At 35.9% G+C, this 23,189-nt stretch overlaps 1 protein-coding gene across 4 annotated transcripts in view; it reads left to right on the top strand.

Moving 5' to 3' along the window:
* Window positions 1–23,189, top strand: part of CDH18 (cadherin 18) — a 521,943-nt gene that overhangs the window by 9,719 nt on the left and 489,035 nt on the right. For 3 of the 4 annotated variants that reach the window (XM_042048680.1, XM_042048689.1, XM_042048686.1), the window contains exon 2: window positions 16,416–16,551. The exons of the other annotated variant lie outside the window; for it this stretch is intronic. The gene's annotated coding sequence lies outside the window, so the exon portion shown is untranslated. The remainder of the gene's footprint in view (window positions 1–16,415; window positions 16,552–23,189) is intronic. 4 annotated transcript variants of the gene reach the window in all.

Below are 23,189 nucleotides of genomic sequence, written 5' to 3' on the forward strand. Positions count from 1 at the left end.
TTCCTTTCCTTTCCTTTCCTTTCCTTTCCTTTCCTTTCCTTTCCTTTTTAAATTTTATTTATCAAAGTCTGCATCAAAGTCTGTACCACTTTTCTTGGGTTTTTCCTCCTTTTCAATGGCATTTTTTTTCTTTTTTTCTTTCTTGTTTTGGGAGAAGGTGGCGGGATAGAGTGGGCAGAGCAGGTAACAGGTAGTATCTTTTATTAAGAAAAGAACATAAGGTCAGCCATTGAAGTCTGTAGTAATTTGGAATTTCATCTTTTTGGGCGATAAGAATGTTGAAGAATTTGAGGGGTCTGGTTTTACTTGTTTGTGGAGTTTTTTGGTCGGTGTTTTAGTTGTTGAATCTCTAGTCACTAAAGTTTTAAGTGTCTACACTTTAATTAGATAAATATCTCATGTGGACAGAATATACTGTTCTGCCTTTTGAAAGACCTTTACTTTATTAATGAATTTGTTTAATTTCCACACCCTTCAATAAATCATCTACTTGGATTTGAAATTAAATATAATTAGGTCATCCTGTATGCATGCTTTCATTGTAGATGATGTGTGAACCACTCTGGATTTAGCTGCACTTTTGCACTTTCTCAATATGTGTCAACTAGGAAAATTCAACATAATATCAGGTGCCCTACTCTCAGAAATGATAATATGTATCTGGAAATACAGTATGTGAAGTCTTATGGACATTAAAGTATAATCTTTCAGGAATAAAAAAAACCCAACTAAATTCAAACTATAGCTAGCGATTGAACTGGGAGATTATGACAGTCTACTTACAAAATTTAAACTACCTTTTTAAAAAAACAGCAGTAAGCAAAACTATGACATATTTAACAAATAACGTTGTCTTGGTAGTATTATCTTGAACCTAAATAAGATATATGGCTGTTGTTTTACATGACACTTTCTAAAATCTCTCTTTCGTTATAGATACATATGTATGCACAACTCAGTCACTACATAATTTTCTTTTGAGATCTCAAACAATTGTTAGATCCACCACTCTTAGTTTGATTTCAGATAAAATGCAGAGTATGCTGGAAATTTCATCCCTATCTTACTTACACTGTTGGGGCTGCCCGAGGCAGCACAGCGTCCAGCTGCAGACGTCCTTGCTGTCAGATGCAGCGTGCAGGGAAAGCTGGCTCCTTCACAAGGAGCGAGCCCCAAACAAAGATGATGTAAAAGCATCAGCGGAGGCAAAGGACGAGAGAGAGGTCTTTGTATAGGTTCCAGCTGGTTTACTGCAGGTGGAGAGTCCAGGGACAAAGACCAGGGATAAAGGAGAACGCAGTATTTTATACGGGGGTGGAACAAAGGGAAACAACCAATGGGGATCGACTGAGGAGGAGGAGATAAGAGAGGAATATCCAATAGGGATAACTTAAGGGAGGGAATTACATGAGTAGATCAATGGGGGCATCAAAGAAGGAAGAACTTTCCAGAACTAATACATAAGCAACTAGGAAAAATACATAAACATGAACTTATACATAAAACTGGGTGGCGAACTCCTAAACCCATAAACTTAAAATATGTAAACTAAGAACCATTAGGAACATGGGAACTCGCCGTAACCAAGGGATAAGGATTAGACCTTGGTGTTCTGGAGGCTTGTCCACCAGTCCTCTGAATGTTCTGCGGCTGTGGCCACCACCACATGCACCACAACACCTATCCTCCAAAAAATAGCATGGATAATCAAAGTCATTGATTAAATAACTTAAGTATAAGTCATTAATTCTCACAGGCAGTCTACTCTTGAAATCAGATCCTGAACATCATTTGCCTCCAATGTTCCAAGAATCAGGATGGTTATTTCCTCTGAGCTAGAAAACTCTTCTGGCATAAAGAAGAATATAAATTTTGGCTAATGTACCATATGTCAGATGATAAGTTGTCATAGTAATTTCCACAACCTTTAATTATTCTTATTTCATTATATTTTAAAGTATTGAAGCCAGCTGTAATTTAATTTTGTGATTTTGTACCACACTGTGGTGTTTGCAGAGACTTTTTATCCTCATGAACACAAGTGCTGTTCCTTGTACCTAACACTGAGCAGTATTCACAATATTAGATGCAAAAAAATATATATTCTTAACAACGTTGAACAAGTTTTTAATAAATAATGAAAAAAATTCTCTCTATAAAGTTCCTTGTCTAGGGAAATGAAAAGCAAGATGTAAAGAAGGCCCTGATTTTTATTGTTGTTTGACCTTACAATTCTTTCTCAAACAATAAATCAATTCTTTAACACAAACTGTACACATAGGATTGTTAGTCTTGACAAGGACCAAAGAAATATGCCACTTTTCAATCCGTGTTATATTTTCTGACAAATCTACATGTTATTCTTTTGCCTTAATGGACATTTCTGCCATCTTTCTCCCATTCTCTTCTCTGGAACAAAATAGTCCTAGAGGTGTTATGCTTTTAGAGAAAAGGAGTAAATATAATTCTTCTAGATATAATTCATAAAACTCAGGAAGACCCAAAATACTGTTGAAAGTGTTCTACATAGCATAAAACTTTCAGGATGTGAAATAATCTTTAATGTATCTATATCATCAGAGATTAATGATTTATGTCATACTACCAAGTATGGATTAAATCATACTTTAAAAGTATGATTTAATTAATTTAATTAAATGTGATTTAATTAAATATTATTAAAACCAACAAAACATTCAAGGTCTAAGTTTGAACTTTGGAATAATGTAGGGATAACTATGCTCGTCTTTTATCATGCAGCATTGGTTTCTCAATGTAGTCTTACATTAAAAATTACTAAAACTCGAAGACTTGTTTTAAATTTCCTTTGAATATTGGTGATTTTGCCAATTACAGAATGAATGATTCAAGGGTAGTTTTAGAATTACCTAGATAATAGTCCCCTTAATGTATTGCGAGAATAAAAATATTAATCAAATTCAAATAAGTTTTCTAGTGCCTTAATTTGAAATTTGCCTATTTTCCTATGCATTATCTAGCCTGAGAATTGCATTTGACATGCAAAGATGTAACCTCCATGGGAATTACAGCTACAATTGGTTTACAAGTAATCACACACAAACAAGTGCATATAGATATCTACAGTTATAGATATCAGCATATATAACTATATAACCACAAGTCAGAAGCTTCTGTTTGGAAATTGAAAAGTCCCAATGCTCCACGATTCTAAAAATTAAAATTTATCCACCAAGAAAACTGAAATGGAAACAAACTAGGCATCGGGATAAAACAGTTTTCTTGTCCAGCAGCAAAATTTTGCTGTGAATGACCCCCTTACCTGCGTTTAGCATGTTGATTACTCAGTCCACTGAAGCTCAGGGTGCGGAGCAGAACCATCAGTCAATAAAGTAATTTATAATGATCACCCTTCTGGGCAAACTAGAGGATGAACTAGTCATTAATGTTTTCTTCTAGCTGAGGAAATCTGTTCCCGTGTTGATAAATATTCACCAAACAAACAAAATCCACCAGCCTCTCTAACATTTTCTTCTTACAGAGATGTGAGAGGCTGTAGTTGAAACTGATTGTGCTTGAATACAACTTAATAAGAAGAAGTATCTCTTTTTAACCTATGAGACTCTGATAGATGTGTTCATCAATAACATAATTGGTTTAATGATACAAGAAGCTGATGTTAGGGTGGCTTCAAGTTAGAGAAAACTACTTCCCTTAAATGTGTTGGATGCAATGCCACCATTCCACTGAAGCAGAGAGCAAAATATGGACATGTCTCACATTTCTACTGACTGTAGCTGAATGTCCCTTGCAGGAGTGCAAAGGAAAGGTTGCTTTGTTTCAGCCCCCAGCCAAGGCTCCCTCTGTTGGGTGAGTAACACTCTGACACGGCTGAGGGCCAGGGCCAGGTCTGGGACTGGAGGCTGCAGCTGGAGGTCGAGGTGTTGCCTATAGAACCTTCTGGAAAATTGCTGCTAGTGTGGGAAGGAGCTACCTGTGCCACCCACAGGACAGCTGGGGGCCCAGGGAGTACAGCTGGGCAGAAGCCAGGGTGATGGAGGGCAGTCTTGTGCCCTCCTTGTGGTGTGGCTGTGGGAGCCATCTCCTGGCCCGTGGGGGAAGGGAGTGGCAAGGAGTGGGCTGTGGGGAGGCGGGGCGAGCCCTTCGAGTCACCTGTTTTGCTTTCTACTCTTTTGTGGGACCCTCGCTTTAGCGGCCTGTGCTGTGGCCATGTACCTTCTTGTTTGTTTATCACCTGCCTGGGTGCCGGAGTGGGGGGTTTGGTTTGCTGCTGGATTTGCTGTAGGGGGAGTATTTTGGTGGTCCTGGCTGCATTTGCTGAGGAGGCAGCCAGGCTTGGAGGGGCCAAGAGTGAGGTTTTTGCAGAATCAGGGAGTTAAACCTCAGGGAAACTCGCCTGAGAAACTGCAGCCAAGGCCTGCTTGTGGTGGATGAGGTGCTAATAACTAAGGCTAAATTATTTTAGACAAGAAGCAGTTTAGGAGAAAAGAGGAAGGGGTAGGGGCAGACCCTGGAGGTGGTGAATGCAGGAGTGCTAGAGGACCAGACTTGTAGTATAAGAGTTGTAGATGGCAGTACTATTTGCAAAATAGGGCCATGTTGTGGATCCTTGGCTTGAGGGCTGTATTATATCTTGGACACTTCTAGATGATGGTAAGATAAGGAAGTAAGAAGTATTCAGCTCTGAAGACTGGGGTTGTGTGGGTTGTGTTTAGTTTCACTTTCCTCTTTTTACCAAAATACAAAATCATGTTGAATGACACTCTCCTATGTTGCCGGTAAAGCAGTCTAATCTGAGTGTTTCAGACTTGGAGTGCTATTTGTTCAGTGTGCAAATCCAAATGAAACAACATCAAGAGAGCCTCAGAGAGATGTGCAGGTGACGCGTGTTTCATGGGCTCGTGTGCTGAGTTAATTCAGCCAGGCTGCTGGCAGATGGAGAGAGTCTCTGGCCTTTGCCTTACTTCATCTTGCCATCCCACTGACAGTGGCCAGAGTATCCCTTGAACAAGCTGTCATTCCTCATTGCTGCCAGACCTGTTACTGGCAAGTCCCATAGTACTTCGGTAACTATCCATGACCTTCTTATTTCAGAAGTCTTTGGTTTCCCAAAATTGTTTTTTTTATTCAAGCTGTCAGTCTCTTACAAATATGTAGAAAAATCATGGGCAGTTCATGAAATGACAATGACTTTGTGGCATAGGCTCACATTCAGAGATTAATTTTTCCCCATCTCTCAAGTATAATATGTCATACTGATCACAAAAAATGTTATACTGTACCGGAGAAAGAGCTTTCCTGCAATTCCCAGGTTCAGGGGGAAGGATCCAGGAAGGTGGCTAATGAATTAATGAATTAATGAATTAACTGGTGCCATTTGAACTATTGTGAAAATACTGTCGACTAAATTGTATGATGGGAATGAAAACAACATTCTTTATATTCTCACTCCCTAAGTCTAGTGCCTATGACTCACATTTAAGTGATTAGTTAACTTCTGTATTTTATTCAAATGATTGCTTAATAATACCAAGTGACGTCAGATAAACTGTGAAAACTGGAAAAACAAAGAAACCTATACTAGACATAAGCTTTCACTCATGGTACAAATTCTGCCCTTTTCTTTATCAAATGTTAAACTGAAAAAAAAAATAGCTAGGGATGGTTTTCAGTAGAATTTAAGATTATTTCAGTGGGAAAATACAGTTTTGTCATGTTTCCTTCTGACTGGAGGTTTATGGACTGGTGATGAAACCACTTAAAACATACACAAAATGTATTCCAGTTCTTGCTCTCTGTCTTTATTGAGTCATAAATATATGTAAGATTTAAAATCTCTACATTTTTTTCTGGCTCACTGAAGTTCTCCATCTTTTTTTCACAAAGGCCTCATAAAGCAATCTGTTAAAAAAAAAAAAGAATGTATCTGGCTTTTTGCGATGGGAGTGTGAAAGAAGATGTAGGTGGTTTCTAGAAAAAGTGCAATCTCTTTGCTCTGCTGCCTTTGAGATGTATGTTTTGCAGATTTCTACAAGTATACATGCAAATGGATAGCTTTCTATTATTGTTTTATTTTAGATTAATAGAAAGCAGCATGACTTAGGTAAATCAAAGAAGATAAATTCCTTGCTTTGTTCTAAAGACAAAAAAATCCAAACCTAATCAAATAATACCCAAAACCAACAACCAGCTGAAATTTAAGAACTTGTGTCATCTCTTACCTTGGACCAAATGAAAAGTCCACTATCTGAAGATATTTCTTCAGTTCAACTTCTCATATCAAAGGGTCCATAACTTAAATATAATTTGTGACTCTCAGGTTTTTATTTCACAAGCAAGAGCAGAGCTTTTACTGCATTGTGGTGTTTACAGGCTGTCAAAATATTTGCATGGATTTGGTATTTTTTCACTAACAAGTGCTATTATATACAGCCATTCACTGAATTAAAAAATCAAATCCTCTAGGTGGTTTCTGTGAGCCAAATGATAAAGAAATTTATTCTTAAGAGCATTTAATTTTCCTACTGGATTTTAATATAATAACCAAGCCCTCAAATGATGATTTTTAAAATTACTTTCTGAATTATTTCTAAATGGTGGTGAAATACGTAGAGCTCTGCCATCAAAATTGCAAGTGAGGCATGGTCAGCGTTGGAGCTGTTACTTATGCATATTATGTCTTATTTTATACAGCTGTCTGTTGTTATAATTTTCTTCTGGCCTGAACTCTTGTCCATACATTTGGGTTGTCGTAGAATACTTTCTTTTTTTTTTTCCAGCTAAATTGCAGCATATTTTGGTAAGACTACACCCCAGGTCTTGTTTTCTTGGATACATGTGGCAGTCAACAAGAGAGAATTCTGAATTGCATGCCTAGAAATCTTTGTGGAAGATGAACAAAGGATTTCTTTGCAAGTTTGTAGGAAATATGAACATGTAGGAACAATAAGGAAGAGCAGTTGTTATATAGAAGAATTCCCTCTGTGAATCTGATTCTTTTATTTTTTTTTTAAGTGCTCTTAAAACGTTCTGTCTGTGCTTGTGGAATAGTCTATTGTACATCCATCAGATAATAGCCTACAATTTCCTACAACTAATGGAGTTATTCTGATATAGTCCAAACTACAAGATGGTGCAGACCTAGTATTTAAATTCTAATCTATATTGGAGTATAATATAATTAATGAGTTATGCTACGTGAATTAGGGGATTCTGAGTAGATGCTGTCTTTTGAATTAGTATTTATATGGTAAGGTTTTAACATTTGCCATTTTGCATTGCAAAATTTCCCTTTATCAGAAAGGATTGAAAATTTGACAAATTAACATTGATTCTGAGGCAAAACTGCACTACCGTGTCACTGGTATCAGCATTAGTGTCATGTACAGTCACATTACTCCTTAGGCACAAACCTTGTCTGAATTGTAGGCAGAATACAAATATGGAAACATGTATTGATACTGAAACTATAACACTTATTATTATTAATTAAAATTAAGCTGCTTTTCTAAGGTGAAGGATTATTCATCACATGACTATTTTATGTAAAGACTGAGTACCTTTCAAGTTTAATATTACAGTTTAAGTAAATATTGGGTGATGTGTACAGAAAGAATAGATGAAGTCCTCTGTTTGTTTGTTTGTTTGGGGTTTTTGTTTCTTTGCTATGCAAGAGGATCAGTCAAGTTAATCATGATGATCTCCTCTTTCCTGCTCTTGACTCACTAATTTTTCTGAGGAAATAATACTTACTCTCATGTCTCTATAGATCAGATCCTGTGATGGTTTTTTAATGCATTTTTTATGCTATTTCTCAGCCCCGTGTCAGTCAGGATTTTTCTTAAAGCAACATTGGATCAGATAAAATTTTCAAAGATATTTTAACACTGTTTAGCTGCTTGTATCAGTGCTTTATTGCCTGAAGAAAGGAACAAGATATATTATCAAGAAATGAAGTACACCTTTCAAAATCAGGAAGCTTGAGTGGGGATTCCAAATTGATAGGTAGCTTAGAGTATTTGTCAAATGTTGATTTCTTTTTTTTATCATGTCTGTTTTTCTGGGTAAGGAAAATAAACATAAGTGTCTACCCTGTGCATTTAACACCCCAAAATCTTGGGGTATAAGGTGTGAAGATAAATGTTCTAGCTTAGTAAAGCCTTAAAACACTTTTCTAGAATGTACAAGCGTTTGAATATTGCTGTAGGCAGCAAAAACACAACTGTTGCTCCTCAGCTCCCCTTGAGTTCTGTTTTCATAGAAGGTAGGTAATGCAATGTACTTGCAATATTATTATGTCATACCATTATCTTGAAGGTGGAGAGCAATTGAAGACATGTGCAAAGCCACCTTCACAGAATCGCAGAATATTCTGAGTTGGAAGGATCTCACAAGGATCACTGAGTCCTTTCTGAAAGTAGACTTGTACTTGTTTGTGCTTTAAAGGAATTATTGGATGTAATGTGCAAAATTTTTATTCAGATTTTCTTCTAAATAATGAAAATATTTGAGAAATACTGTCTCTTTGTGTTTGAAGGGCTTCTTTTGGAAACTGTAATTTAAAAAGATACTTCTGTTCAGTTTAACATTAGCAGACATCAAGTATTTGACAGGAAAAAATATTTTTTTTTGCCATGGGAAAAAAGTATTTTGCCCAGAAAAAATATATTGAGCTGATTAGTCTTTCAGGAGTGTTTCAAATCTAGACAACTTCTGAGGATGGACCATAAAATAATTATCTCTGTCTTTGTACAACATGTATCATTGAAGTAGCTGGTTTAGATAGGATTTCAATAAGAAAAGTAGGGATTTCTGCTATTAAGCTAGACATTAATTTTGCCTGAATGTAGTGGTAAATTTAAGGTGATCATTAAGGGGCAGGCAGAAAAGTATATTTATAATTATGTAGAAGGAACACAGGAGCATGCCCTGTATTAATCCTTAGGGTGAAGAACATCAGTTGTGCCAGATGCCCTCGGTAGGCTCAGTAGGCTTTCTTTGAAGCACTTCTCCCTCTCAGGTGTGTTTATGCCACCGGAAATGACAACACATGGAGGAAAACTTGCTAGATGCATTCGAGTGCAGCAGCCGATTCATAAATGTGATGCTGTGTGTTTCATGCCTGATATTTTTTATGGTTGTGGACACTTGCACCATCAGAAGTAATTAAGAGCAAACAAAAGAGCTGTGCACAAAAAAAAAGCTCTAAATTATCTGTACAGCTTTGTGCTGTAACTACTGTAAGTATATTTTAGGAATGTAACAGGTATGCTACAGCAACTGTTGCAAGGGAAAAGGTTTATTTTCAGGCTATGTTGTCAGCTCTCAACAAAATGAATCACACACGGTGGGTGAGTAAAGCCATCCTGTGTTTATGATCCCTGACTCATTCCACAGGTTTTATTTGCTTCCATTTCAAAGACATTTTACTACTTTTGTACAGCAAATTGTATCTATACCATAAAGTAACAGTTGCAGCTTTTACAAGTCTGGGATTACATATTCCCTGGACAGTTTTCTTTTCATAGGGACAAGCCTTGAGATATCAAAATTCTGGAAAAGCAGAAAATTGTTAGAGGAAAGTTGGCCCCAGGTGACAAAAGGAAATTGGAAGAAAAAAGAAGACATGAAAAATAAATAGAGTCCTATTACTGCAGAGGACCAGCTGCAATACTCCCATGTGTTTGTGAATCTTGACCTCCCTTGTTAAAGGTGGAATATTTTCTAGGAAGAGCTTGATAAATGCTTCATGCACATGTACATGTGTGGAAAGGTGACTTGTGGTGTCAGGGCAATAGTGTGGAAAGGAACTAGCATGGCTAGGAGATGAGAATAAAAGGAAGGAGGTATGAAAAGTGCTGTAGACTTGTATCTTATAACCTACTTCTTCAGCTTTCACTTGCAGACCCTGTGCAGTTACTTCCTCTCATTCTGCATATTAAGAAAGCAGAAGATAGACACTAATAAGAAATGTAACTCCCTGAAACCAAATAAAATTTCTTATTTGTGCTTAATTAACAAATTTGCTGAAACTAATTTCTTTGTTGCAAAATCAGTATTGTGGTGCTGGGGGTTCATTTTTCAGAGCAAGTCACTGTGAACACTGTGGTGCCTGGATGGTTAAAAGTGGCTAATGTGAATATCAATTAATAGTGTTCTAGTGGCAAGGAGTTAAAAAAAAAAAAATTATTGTTTACACTTCTGCCTTAATTAGCATATAAACATGAAAAAATACAAGATACTGTTTCAGTTTCTCTCAAAAATATATCACTTAGAGCTTGACATAGATCTGATACAGGAGGATACGAAGAACAGAAAACTGGGAAATCCTCAGATGGCTTGTTTCCTTTGTTATGAGCTAGTCCTCCGGAGTTTCTGATCACATCTTAGCTGTCATATGGGCCTTGCTATCTCACCCTGTCCTGTGGTACCACAAGCAAGAATGCAAGAGATGCTCAGTCTAACAGAGTTAATGAACCATCACTGAATATTTTGGAATGCTCTGTAGCAAAGTAGAAGTCAAAAGAAAGATGCTGTAAAGGGCAGCTCTAGTAGCATGTAGCAGAGCTCAAACATAGCACGTCCCTGTCTTGGATAAAAATCTTAGATAATTGCAGCAAATTTGTGGTACAAATGAAAATTAAAAATGCTTAAAACAAGCTGTTAGATTTTGGGAGAGTATTTCTTCCTAATGATAAATCTGATGACAAGTCTAATCATAAACATTTGTGAGATTATTTAAAGTATACATATAAACAGGCAACAGTTTAATATTTCTTTTGTGATAGCATGCTCTTACATTGTCCTCATCTGGTCTCTAGCTAATGTAATCTAGAAAATGTTGGGAAAATGGTTTGGAAAAGCATTTAGAGCTCAACTTACTGATGTATTCTGTGTTGGAAAACCCACATCCCTGCCCTACCTTTGCAAATTTCCAATGGTACCATGTATGTTTAAGATGATTTCAAAGAAGCAGTAAGCCTATTAAATTTTGAATCCTTTGAGAAAGAACATCCTTAATAATCAAAATATTTTGATACCTGTCACTTGAGCCTTGTCATGCAAACCTAAACCTTTGTTTTCTGGAATGTCTTTTGTGACACATGCAGTTACTGGAAAGTCTTTAGAAACCCACTGCAGAATTCTTTTTTTTGCAGGTTATATGATGTCTTGATGTCAGAGATGTCACTTCTAAATTTGAAATAAAGTGCAAAACAATTCCTTTAAGCTCATATTCACCTGTTGCTCAATAGACTGTTCAACTGACATAAACATTTCCATGTGGAAAATTTAAATGTACATTCTTAAATAATATCAAATTTCCTCTTTCTTTGAAAGTCCTTCAGAATTGGAAACAGACATCATTGGCATCTGAAACGGCCTGCATTTAATCTGCCTTGAATTATATAGGTCCTTTCTTACCCTCTGTGTATGCTTTGCATATTAATTAGACTAAGATTTCAGGGATGTAGCAGAAATTCTGAATTTTTTGTTTGTTTTTCTTTACCTCATGCAGCTTCCCTTCCCCACTCCCCAGCTGAGATTGAAACAATATCAAAATGGATCAGTGTAACTCAGTGTTGAGGAAAAGATGATAAATCTTTTTTTTAAAGTTTAGAAAGAAAAAATTAATTATGGGAATTGAAATAACAATTAAGGAACTTGAAACAGCTAGAAATCTTCTCCTTTTAATTCTAAGTATTTAGTGACAAATTACCCATGGATGTAATGTGTTTGCACAATTGTAATCTCTCTTTGGACCTCATATAAACATTGCAAAAAGCTAATTATATTGAAGATGTCATAATTAATGCATGACTTTTGATACTAAGTGGTGTAAATCTTTATTGATTTATATGATAGCTTGAACTCCATAGAAACTATAGATCCAAGAAGTGTTTTGTCCTTTCTCTGTTTATAGTTGACCTTTTAGAAAGATCTAACAAAGAGGGCTGCAGTCATCTTAGTCTCACAGTGCCTTGAGCCAATTCAGGAACGACCTCCAAGTACTGGGAGAAAAAAGTGCTGTCCAGTGCTAAAAGGCTGCTAAACCATATTAAAGAAGTAGTGATGAGTGTCTGCTGCCATAATTCACTGTAGTTTACTTTCATAAAAGGCAAAAATTTTGGTCCTTTTTTTAACATCTAAACACTGGAGTTTTTACTTCATAGCTAGTTGTCAACAGAAGCACTAGTGCTAAAATTCACTTTGGAAAATTATTTTGAATCCTTCTTCAGCTACTTTCTTAAGGATGCTTAGTAAGAAAACAATAGTCAGACCAAGTTCATCTGCTAAGAAAGTATGCTGTAACTTAAGGAACATAAAGACAGACGGCTCTATCAAGATAAGTGGAATTTGGGAGTGAAATATTTGTGACATTTTGAGAAGAAGAAAATTGTTCTAACTGGTATTGCAGTATCTCATTCTTCACTTAAAAACAGCAGTGCTGCTGATTCGTAGGCCTGACCTGAAATTCATTTGTTTATCTGAAACACAGGCACAATAGTGGACTGAGGACATGCTTCTAGGCAATGCCATTATCCAAACATATTTTCCTAGCTTATAAAATATATCTAGATTGTTATTTGGTTATTTAGCTCTGTACACTGGCTGGAAAAAAAAACAAACCAGAAACTAAACAATAAACACACCCCATAATTCCTGCACACACCCCCCCACACCCCTTTTCTGAAGGTGTTCACAGTACCATTCATGGAATGCAATTAACAATCATCTTTATGCGTAAAAGAAAATAAATCTCCCTTTCTCCTGTTTTGTAAGTTCCACTCCATGCTGCATAAACTTTTGAAGTTGAAATTAGAAGGGAACATATTTTTAAAACTGCATGATAATTACAATATTACATTATCTCTTTTTAAAATTATTTATACAAAGACCTTCTTACTACTTAGAATTATGCATAATTTCTTTTTTTTTAAATAAATTTTGTTTCTAGGAGATGATTGGCAGAGATGAGGAATTGTAAGTTTGGGGTGGTCTGGTTTTTTTTGCCATGCAAAGATAGCATGCATTTTATTCTTATTGTTATTCAGAAAACAGGATAGCAAGAGTAATGACAATTTAGTGTCTCTGTACAGTCAGTTCACCCCTGTCAAGGAGAATGTTGAGACTTCCATTTTTATTCTTCCTTGTCCTCTGCTGTTGATTGTAAGAATACTAAGGAAGTTAAAGAATGTGTTTGTCAACTAGAACATCTTTCTGTTATGACCTGGATATTCATCAGCAGTCTTACTTTAGAAGTATGGTATAATGATAAATTTGGGTGCTAGCTGGTCTAATCTGGCTGTCAACCAGCAACCTTGAGTTGAGATGCTCTTTTTTCTTGTGAAACACACAGATTCATGAGACATTCACTCTTTAAGTAAAATCATCTATTTAGCTTTTCTTCCCCCATCACCAACAAGGTGTGATGGTGTTTTGAATTTAATTTATGCAGTAAACAAACAATGAAATTTGTTTCTGTCAGCACTTCCATCTTGGAAATAACAAAGCAAAAAAAAAAGAATGCGGTGCAGTGATTAATGATTGCGATGAACTCTCTACAGGTTATGACTTCATGCCCCAATGATTCTTCTGTCATTACTCTGGATAAGATGCTACATTAAACACATATGCCCTCATCCATATGGCTTGCTAAAAACCTAGAGGTTGACCTTTGTCTTTGTATTTTTTACAAATGCACTTTCAATGCTGAATGTGTAACTTGTGCATCCTAGGCTGCAGTAAGAGGGGTGTTGTCCCTGGGTTAAAGGGGGTGGTCTTTCCCCTCCCAGTCAGCACTGGTGAGGCTGCACCTGGAGTTCTTTGTTCACTTCAGTGCTCCTGAGAATAGCAAGGACATGAACAAATTGGGAAGAGTTGTGGGGAAGGGTCACAAGGTTGAGAAAAGGACTGGAGCATCTGGCCTACAAAGAAAGGTTGAGAGAGCAAGGACTGTTGAGGCTGAAGAAGAGAAGACTCCATGAGATCTCATCAATGTGCATAAAATACCTGAAGTGAGGCTACAAAGGCAGCAGAGTTTGGCTCTCTCTTTAGTGGGGACCAGAGGCAATGTGCACAATATACAACACATAAGGTTTTTTCTGAACATCAGGAAATGCTTTTTACTGTGAGGATGACTGAGCACAGGTTTCCCACAGAAGTTGTGTAGAGTCAATCACTGGACATATTCAAAGCTGCCTAGACATGATCCTGTGCAACCAGCTATTGGTGTCCCTGTCTGAGCAGAGTAGGGCTGTACCAGATGATCTCAGGAGGTCCCTTCAGACCTCAATCATCCAGAGGTTTCCCCATCCCCTTGTGCTACTTGGTGGGAGGGAAGGAGAGAAGTGGGAGAAAATGTGGTTTTGTTTTTCTTTTGTTTATCAGCATCCTACTTTATTTTTAGTTGCCAGTAAATTAAATTATTTTGCCTCAAGTTGCTTTGGTTTTGGTTGTGATGGTAATCAGTAAGTGATCTTTCTGTTTTTATTGTGAACCAATGAAATAAACCAAGCTTTTTGGTTTTATTTTCTCCCTTCCTTTGTTGAGGTGGAAGAATAAGAGAGTAGCTGGGTTGGGCCTGGTGGTCTGCCAAAGTCAATCCACCACAGACATAAATAGAAATAAAACTTTTTAGCTTGATTATAGCTTATTACATTTCTAATTTTTAAAAATCAATTAGAGTGTATATTGACAGGAAAAACAGAACAGTGATTCACATACCAATTACCACTGAATGTGTCTAGAGAATGATTATGATTTTTTTTTTTAATTAATCATGTTTTGGGACTAAAGAAGAAAAAATATCTTCCAAGTTCTGAAGTCTTTTGTGCACCCCTATATATGTTACAAATTTCCTTGGTGCTTCCTTAACAGGGAATTCATTAAAAGGATATCTGTTTAAGTTACTCTTACGTTCTGTTTAAGAAAGCTCGTTTTTCATATTCTTTTAGTCTTTAGCTATGAAAATTGAATAAATCACTTCTTTACTACAAGAAGTCATAGAATAGTTGAATGATTTGAGTGAGAATGGACCTGTAAAGAGCACTCAGTTCCAACTCCCTGCCATGAGCAGGGACACCCTCTGCTACACCAGTTTGCTCAAATCCCCATCCACCCTGGTCTTGAACACAATTTCTCTGGGCAACCCTCCCCGGGTTATCACCACCCTTCTCTTAAAAGATGTTCTTCCTCATGTCCAATATAAATTTATTAGGACTGCCCCTTTTGTACTGTCACTACAGTACACCTTGACAAAAGGGGTCTGTGTCTTTACCATAAGCCCCACTTATGTACTGAAAGGTCACGATAAGGTCTCCCTGAGGCCTTCTCTTCTCCAAACTGAACTTTTCCACCTCTCTCAGCCTTTCTTCATAGGAGAATTGCTCCAGCCAACAACCAAATACCTTTGTTTCTTTGGTCTAGAATTGTTCTGCCTGCAAGTAAATTTTATGTGCTAATTTAATTTACTTACACAATCAAATTATGGGGAAAATTTGTCCTTGTCCTTCTTCTCAATGTTATTACAATTATTACTTTTTTTTTTTTTAATTAATACCCTGTTTTTTTCTGCAGTTTTTTTTACAAAACAAAGAGAGCTTTTAATTATACAAATAGTAATGATTTAGACACCTGGATAAAATTTGGGAAATAAAAAATTCACAATTCCTTAAAAAAGGTATTGTCTATTACAGCTACTGCTTCACAAAATTTGGATTTATGCTGAAGTAGACCCTTTCCTTGAAAAGTAAGCACTGATTTCTGCACTTCAAAAAGATGATTTCATGTACTTTTAATCAGATTATCAAACTCTTCAGGATACCCTGAACTACCCTTATTCCTAACATATTGCAGCTGCCATTTCTCAAGAGAAAACGGGATTTGGAGTGGTAACTTTTTGGTACAGCCTTGTCTCTTGAGCTAAAGATGATGTTTTTGAAACTATATTTCTCTTCATGTAGTATTGATCAAGACTTTTAATATTTAAATGAATGGAATAAAGGCATTATCTAACTGTATAATTTTTATTGTAACTCCTACTTTTTTAATACACTCACTTATAGAAGACACTTTATAAAAACTGTTGCACAAGTGAATGCAGATTTAATCCTCCAGTAGAAATTTGTTTTTGAAATATGTCCTTAGAGCTTCAAAGCTTTCATTAATCAGCATTATTGTATGTAACATGCTTCAGAGGAACTGAAATTGATTTTTATAAGGAAGTGAAAACTTCTTGTGTTGTATTGACTTTTGTTATTTTTTCCTTTTCCTCTATAGTATGAGTTACTTCTCTTTCTCCTCCTACCGCCCCCCAGATATTTCATGTTAGTAAATTCTACTGCATCTTGCTAAGATTTTTCAAATACTTTTTGAGCAATTTTGGCTCCCCTTTCTTTTTTCTTCTTGGATGTTAGGAGCACCGTTCACTGTTTGCAGAGCCTTACATGGCAGAAAATGACTCAGGCTTTGTTACCCAGAAGAAAAAGAGGTTGTTGCCCATGCTGGCATTCTCAGAAAAAGATCAGGGAGCACTGATAAACTTTTGAAAAGGTAAAGTCTATATCTAAAATTCCATTTCTTCTCACTATCTGATGACCTGTCAATTTGACTAAGTCCAACAAGGTGTTGCATGCAAACCAGGGTGTTTCAAAGTGACATTCCAAAAGTTAACATCCAAGTTCAAGTTTAATTGCCCAAAGAAGCTGTCTGATTGCACAAGTCATCATCTTCTAGGGACTCTCAATAAAAATTAGACCACTTAGTTTCCTAATACAGGAGCCTGTAAATATATATCCATCCAAATGACTTTGGTTAAGTAGTGCCACTTACAGGGAATATCACCTAATTTGCTATGCAGGATTGACCTTTTTGACAATAATTTGTTAACATGAATTTGGCACAGGTTTACAGTGTTAAGTGATTAGACAATCAATACAACTTGATGTGTGACATAATTAATGTGTGTGTCACATTGCTGTGAGGTTTATAATATAATCTGGACTGTGTTGGACCCTGGCTGGTTCTGTTTAATGCACTTGGTAGGTCACAATATAACATGCAGTGTCCCTGGAGTTCATCTGGACTACCTGAGTTAATAAAGACTGGGACAACTTACAGTAAATGCTATTGCTCTGGAAATAGTAAAACCAAATTAATTACTTTCTATGGGGATAGTCTAGATATATTACAACTTGATCAATAGCTAATTTGGAGAAATCTTACTTGTCTGCAGTATATATGCAAGTTGATCAGACGATAGGTGCTATGAAAATGTTGCCATATTCCTTGTGAATGATGCTTACAAAGGATGTATCAAGTGACAACACATGCAAAAGTTCATGCACACAAACTCTGACATGAAGATTTACATATGAAACATTCACTTGCAAGTTCAACAAATTTTATCCGTAGCACAATAAATTAGGTTTTGAGAATATGGGGACATTGTTTATGTTGCACTGTAGGCAACTCCATGTACATAAACTAGAAATAACTTTATTCTAGTTACAGATAATTTTAAAGACTTGCAGGGATTTTTTTTCATATTTTTGAAGAAAGTATGGTTAAATATATATATATTTTTTAATTGGTATTATGCCAGTGAATGTTGTGGAAAAGTTGACATTGGAGCCTGAAAATCTGTAATTACAATTTAGATCATATTCAGTCAGTAGATATAGGACATGAGAAAGTTTGGACAAAATTAGATGAAAGTTGAAAGTGATCGTCCTAGGTTTTCTTGTCCCTGTAACTGAAGGTAGTTATAGAAAGTAATATATTCTGGAAATATGTTCTGGAAACTTCCCACATTTGTCAATTATGGTAGTCTTTCAGTGTTTCTAGAAGTTAGTAAGTTAGTCATGATAATGACTTCATTTGTGAAATCATCCCTTTGGTTTTTGGCTCTATTTTATAAGTACATAAAAAAGCCCATCGTATTTCTATTAGTATTTCAATCCACTCATCAAATATTCATTTATGTCTCTTATATTTAAATGATGTAATAATCTAGAAAGTGGATTGTAGGCAACATTATAATCCTGATATCTGGATGATGTGACTTTAACAAAGGAATTTTAGTTCTATCAAATTGTTGTGTTATCATTTAGTAGACATTTTTGACCTGTGTGCAGAGTGTTATTTGTGCCATGCTTGAAACTTAGTTTATTTTAGCAATTTCATGTTACTATTTTATTCAACTTTGATTAAAAAGAATAGAAATCAGTAGAATGCAGTCCTTATAGTTCACCAAAGGAACTTTCCTAAAAGGAACTGTAGTCATAAGAAGGTTTGGAAAACAACTCTGTTTGTTTGTTTTTATTGCTGGGGATTTTTTAGTAGTCTTGAATCACTAAGCTTAAGTTAGGTAGTTCTTTTACTCAACAGCACTTCTCATGTAATAATAATCTGGAGATGAGGTTAGAAAGGACTTGAAAAGGTCAATGAAAACTGTTTTATTTAAGATTTATGTGCATCAGGCTTATGAGGAAAGAAGGCTCCAAGTGAGAGTTATAAGGTTTGCTTGCTCTGTGTGGACAATTGCCCTATGAATTATCCTTAGTGATCCTGTAAAAGGGATAGTAACATAAGCTCTTACCCCTGACAGAAATGTGAGAAATATCACTGGGAAGTTTGTGTTTGATGCTAAAAATATTGGGAGGAAAACCTTTTTCACCTCTGACTTAATAAGATTTGTGTGGTGAAGTAGATATACTCTAGATTTTTAATGTTTTGGGAGCTCAATATTTATTTTCTTTTCCTTGAAAGGAGGGGTATATGCATCACATTATTTGATAACTCAGCGCTAGCTGGCAGTGCCATCCTTGCAAGACATCCTGAGGTGAACTCCTGACATTTCTTAATGCTTCTTGAAAAAAAAGGCTGCTGTCTTTAAAGGCGAAGATTTTTGTCTGAAGTACCTTAAGCAAACAGCTAAAAAGTAGGGATAGCCACCCACTGTTTCTCAGCTTATTTTGATAGGACTGAGGAATGAGCTTTGCAGAAATCATGCAAAATATTGCCAAGCTGATCAAGATAGGTGTTATTTGTGGTGGTACTGTCATGCAATTAATAACTCATGGTGTTTAAGTTTGAATTGGTCTTACTTAACCTTTGAAGTCCAGCCTAACCTGAATCTTAAAAAAGGAGAACAAGTCCTCAAAATTAATGTAGTGTGTGTTTCTGTGTTTTAGCAGTTGTAGAATTTTGAATTTTTTTCCTTTGCTTTTTAAATAGGACTTAAGATTTTTAATTTAATTGAATATTGTTACTAACACAGGTATATGACTTTGGAGTTATTTTTCCCATGGGATCCCTCACAATGCTGTGTGTTAATAGCTAGAAATGTTTTGATGAATGCCACTGTTTTGACTTCTGCTGAGCAGTGCTGGCACAGCACCAGCACTGTCTCTTCACCAGTAGTCTGAGGGATGGACGAGATCTTGGGCAAGGACACGACCAGGTCACCTGATCCAGTTCGACCAGATATTCCATAGCATATGATGTCAGCTCAAATACAAAAGTTAAGAAAAAGGAGGAGGAAGTGGGGCATTCCCTATTTACAATATTTGCCTTCCAGATCAGCTGCTACACATTCTGAAGCCATGCTTCCTGGGAAGTGGACGAGCATTGCTTGCTGGTGGGAAATAGTGAAAAACTTTCCTTTTTGTCTTTTTTTCATACATGTTACCCTTATTTAGTAAACTGCCTTTATCTTGATCCGCAAGAGGTTTTATCCATCTTATTTTCTCCCACCTCCCACCCAATGTCCTGCTGAGGATGTGAGAGATAGGGTGGCCTGCTGGGCATTTGGCGTCCAGTCAAGGTTAACATACCGCAGTTGCTATTTCACTTACCTGTTCTCTTGAAAGAGGAAAATTTGGAGAATTCTTCTAAAATTCTCAGGTTTTTCCTGTCCAAGATCTTTGGCGTTACTTTGATGAAGGCAAAAAATAAACTTGAAAGATTGGCTGCAGAGTCTAACAGACAATATGGTAGCACCAGTAAGCACACACGAATAAGCATATTATATATGTATAAAAATTTGAAATTCTTTGGAGGAAAATATTTGTTGTTTTGGGGTTTTTTAGTGTGAAACATGAATGTAATTATTAAAAAAAAATTTGAATTGTTTTTTGCATGGTTATAGAAGCTTATCTGTAGAAGGAAGGAACTTGTCATCCTGTAAATGTCATGATTTGTCCTCTGTATGAGATGTCTGCATTTAGAAGAAAAGTTACCAGGTGACAGAGCAATACAGTGGGTGAATTTCAAGAATTTTGTCCTTTAACAATTCCCAGAGAAGACAGTTTGGTATGGGTTTGTTTGTGGTTTTTTTTCTTTTTTTTTTTTAATTGCTAAAAAAGACCCATGAAACTGTCACAAAGTAGGGCCTGTTTTGAAACATACCTTGTGGTAATTTTTGGATCAAGAATATGGATTGGAATCAAATGTAGATGATTCCAAAAACTGAATTTCAAGAGTAAGTCAGTGGTTTTTTTGCACGTTCCAAGCATATGGAGGGATGGAGCTAGTCGTGTGTCTGGGTCAATGCTGAAACAGTAGGAGTACCTTTATGCTTAAAATTAACCACAGACTTGAAATTATTCACTGAACATGGGATTCTCTGTGGAATTTCACTAATAATTATTTCTAAAATGCACAGGTACTTCAACTTTCTGAACCACCTGTCAGCTAGATTAATAGCATCTTGGCAGCTGATTACAACCACCGGTATGTAGTGGCTACCAGATGAGCATTAATTTAGTTTTATATTAAGCATGCAAAACAAGTAGAGAAAATATAATCATTTATTATTATAATAGTTCTAAGTTATAACCAGCTGTATGATTTATGCTTCAATTAAACCATGCAGCTTGTACAAAGTCTTCTTCCTGTATTAATCATGCAAACTGGTTCATTATTTATGACTAAAAAAAGCAGATGAGCCAGGGTTTTCAGTGATGATTGGGAAAGGTTTCATATTTGCAACACCCCCCATATTAAGCATGGCAGGAAAGATAAAGTATTTAATATGAAGAAAAAATTTGATAGTGTAGAATTTCCCAGTTTTGAATTGTAATACTATCAATCTGCTGTTACTCCGTAAAATGAATTTTAATGATACTATCACTTACACCCCTCAAAGCCTGTAGACTCCTCAAAGTCAGTGAAGGTAGTTTGATTTTCTTTTTTTTTGTTTTCAATTTTGGTTGTGTTTGATAAACTATTCACTAAGAAAGACACAGTGAATGTCAGTGGACATGACAGCAAAGAGAACTAGGGATAAAGCTATGGCTTTACTTTCCAAGTCCATTTGCATCTCTTAGGTGTGCTTGATTGAGCTGGTCTTGAGGAATGTGAACTGTGTGAATACCCTGGATACTTGGTGAGTGGCTGTTCAATAAAGTATTTCTCCTGCCTTGTGCCTCTTGAATTTATGTTAACTATAACAAAGCTTTCCCTGAAACCTGCATGTTTTGCCCAAAAAAAAAAAAAAAAGAAAAAAGAGAAAAAAAACCAAAACAAACAAAAAAACCCAAAAAAAAACCCCATAAAACAACCAAACTTGAGGTTCACACTAGATTACTTAACATGGAATATATGGAGCAGATCGATCCAACCTACCTATTTTTTATAAAATTAAATAACTAAAAGTTTACAAGGTAAAGTATAAGAATGGAGATCACAAATGAGCATAGCCTTATTTCTTCATCTCCCCCATGCTGGTTTTTTTTCCTTTCCCTCCCTGATTCTATTTTTTTCTTCTTTTCCCACCTTCAACTTTCATTTTCTTCATCTCCCACTCTTCTGTCTGGCTGGGGTGTCTTAAGCCCAATCTAGTGATTTCTATTATGGTGAGAATAGTCTGTGAAATTGACTAAAAAGAATGAATTTTGTATGTTATCAAGCTGTAGTAATTTATTATAAAATAAATGTGACGTGTATTCAGAGTTATGACGTCAAAAATTCCTAATTTACTTGTTAGTATTGCAGCTAAGTGAACAAACTCTGTAACTGAAAGTTCTGGAGCTTTTTTTGTTAGTTAAAAGAGATTTTTTTCCCTATTACAAGTAATTGAATAAATGTAATTAGGGAAGTAAAAAACCTTTAGTAAAAGACAGTAATATTTTCTTTGTTTTTGCATCATCTAAATATCAATACGTACTAAATTTGGTGGCAAATGTTATAGGATCCAATATTAAAATTAAATTGAAGTTTGACTTGATTATATTATAGGAGACCTTCCTAGGGGAGTTAAGAGATAGAGTAGTGTGAAAACACTAGATTACTTCTACAGAACATTAAGCAATTCAACATTTACACTGTGGAATTTTATTGCAGGAGTCTGGGTTAATTTGTGTTTTACCCAAAATCGAATTTACTTGGACAAGAAATACCAAAACTTATAGGTCACCTACACTTCTGGCATAAGGCAAGGGAGCAGGTTTTCCTATTGCTGAAAAGAGAAACACCAAACCCAGGAATGCCAGTTGACACAGTATAAAGGTGTCTAGAAAGCAAATAAGGAACTGAAGGCTATGATATTTGAACATGTACTAATGGGGTGACATAGAGTAGAGGAAATGCAATGCCCTGTACTCAGAAGAAAATGTGACACCACCTAAGGTTGTATGTATATAATTGTTTCGGTGACTTCCCAAGCCTGTTGTGAGATGCGAGCATGAAAGGTATAAAGTCTAAATAATTTTATATTAGTGTTGGTGAAAATCAATTGGCTTAGTCCATATGAGTAGAATTGTGAATTCACACTAAACTGTTTTATAAGGCATTCACTTAGGTAGACTTCTATGTAAGAAGATATTCTTAGCTCATGTGAAAATACAGATTTTTCATGTTTCAGGCCAGTGAAATGAAACATGCACTGCTTCAATACAAAGGCTCTAATGAATCTCAAATAAATGATTTAAATTCTGTAAGTACTAATTTGAATATGGGAAATATTAGAACAGGTATTTTCTTCAGTAGCATCTAAAATACAGCTGCTGTAACTGCTGTACATTATGTCCCAGAAAGAAATAGCAATCCCATTAGGAAACAGGAAAAAAAAAAAAACTATGGAAAAGAAAATACTGCCTTTCACAAGATTGCGTGCATTTTGTAAACAGTTGAACCATACCTGGACCTTATCTAGAGCATGAATAGCAATCTGTTTCTTTGAGCTCATC

This window comes from Corvus kubaryi, unplaced genomic scaffold (genome assembly GCF_017639235.1).
Source record: "Corvus kubaryi isolate FWS band 111438036 unplaced genomic scaffold, C.kubaryi_AGA036_p1.0 68, whole genome shotgun sequence".
NCBI classification, from domain to species: Eukaryota; Metazoa; Chordata; class Aves; order Passeriformes; family Corvidae; genus Corvus; species Corvus kubaryi.